This window comes from Vulpes vulpes, chromosome 3, assembly GCF_048418805.1.
Source record: "Vulpes vulpes isolate BD-2025 chromosome 3, VulVul3, whole genome shotgun sequence".
Classification (NCBI taxonomy): Eukaryota; Metazoa; Chordata; class Mammalia; order Carnivora; family Canidae; genus Vulpes; species Vulpes vulpes.
The window spans coordinates 46811097-46812982 of NC_132782.1; positions in this window are offsets into that span (position 1 = coordinate 46811097).

A 1886-nucleotide genomic window follows, 5' to 3' on the forward strand; every position below is an offset into this window, starting at 1 on the left:
CTGGAAGTGTTGTGAAAATGAGCAGAAACCTGCCAGCAGCTCAAATTGGCGCTTCAGCACCGTCAGCCCTGGTGGAGCATGTGCAGTGCCTCCTCCTTAAGTGGGGGGGTGGGGTAGGGTGGGGGGGATTGGGGGGTGGGGGGATGGGGGGATGAGGGGGTGCTGACTGGCAGGTGTTGCCCAAACGCTCATTAATCAAAGAGGCGCTGGGCCCGGGACGCCCCCGGGTCGTGGGCAGGCGGCGCCAGTAGCGGAGCTCTCAGGGCTGGGGTCCTCCGGGGCCTGCGCGCGCCCGGCCGGCAGCCGCGGGGTGCATCGGGCCCCGCGTCCGCGGTGGGGAGGGGTCCGCGGCGCTCGGGAGGCGGGCCTCGGGGGGGCTGAGTGCTCCCCGCGGTGGGGGGCGTCCTGGGGAGGGGTCCGGGGGGGATGCTCCCCGCGGTGGGGGGGGTCGGGGGGATGCTCCCCGCGGTGGGGAGGGGTCCGGGGGGGATGCTCCCCGCGGTGGGGGTTCCGGGGGGATGCTCCCCGAGGTAGGGAGGGGTCCTGGGGAGGGGTCCGGGGGGGATGCTCCCCGCGGTGGGGGGGGTCCGGGGGGATGCTCCCCGCGGAGGGAGGGGTCCTGGGGAGGGGTCCGGGGGGGATGCTCCCCGCGGTAGGGAGGGGTCCGGGGGATGCTCCCTGAGGTAGGGAGGGGTCCGGGGGGATGCTCCCCGCGGTGGGGAAGGGTCCGGGGGAGGGGTCCGGGGGGGATGCTCCCCGCGGTGGGGAGGGGTCCGGGGGGGATGCTCCCCGCGGTGGGGGGGTCCGGGGGGATGCTCCCCGCGGAGGGAGGAGTCCTGGGGAGGGGTCCGGGGGGGATGCTCCCCGCGGTAGGGAGGGGTCCGGGGGATGCTCCCTGAGGTAGGGAGGGGTCCGGGGGGATGCTCCCCGCGGTGGGGAGGGGTCCTGGGGAGGGGTCCGGGGGGTGCTCCCCGCAGCGGGGAGGGGTCCTGGGGAGGGGTCCGGGGGGGTGCTCCCCGCGGCGGGGAGGGGTCCTGGGGAGGGGTCCGGGGGGATGCTCCCCGCGGTGGGGAGGGGTCCTGGGGAGGGGTCCGGGGGGGATGCTCCCCGCGGTGGGGAGGGGTCCGGGGGAGGGGGTCCGGGGGGGTGCTCCCCGCGGTGGGGAGGGGTCCTGGGGAGGGGTCCGGGGGGGTGCTCCCCGCGGCGGGGAGGGGCCCGCGGCGCTCGGGGGCGGGCCTGGGGTCCCCGCGGGAAGATCCCCGGGAGCCGACGCGAGCGCCGTGCCCCGGGCCCCCAGCGCGTCTGCGCCGCCGGCCGCCGCCCGGCCTGTGTGGGGTCCGCTCTCCTGCCGCAGCGGGGCCCGCAGAGTCCGCTTCACTGTGAGGCACACACGTCCCCGGGCACGGTCCTTCCGCGTGCTCGCCCGGGGGAGCCCAGGGTTTCCGCGACGAGCCTCGCAGCGAAGGGGCGGGGGGCGGGGGGCGGGGGGGTTCTGCGCGTTCCGAGGCACCCGCATTAGCTGCCGACGCTACGCGGGTTCACTTTCTTTGATTTTTTTTTTTTTTTTTTTTGGACGACCGCAGGCGGAGGGATGCCCGGAGCCCGCTGCCCGGGTGGACCCCGCGGTCCCGCTCCGCGGCCGCCGCTTCGCCCCTCGCCCGGGTCCGCAGACGACGGATGCGGGGCGCAGGCCCCCCCGCCCGGCGGCGCAGGCTGCGGCTGGACCCCGAAGCCCCCGCCCGCGCCCCGCGCCCCGCGCCCCGCGCCCCGCGCCGCCCGAGGACGCGCCCCCGTGCCGGAGCCGGGGCGCCCAGCGCGAGCGAGGGGGAGGACACCTCCCCCCTCCCCTCCCCCGTCCCCGCCGCGGCTCGGGGTTTTGCTGCAGC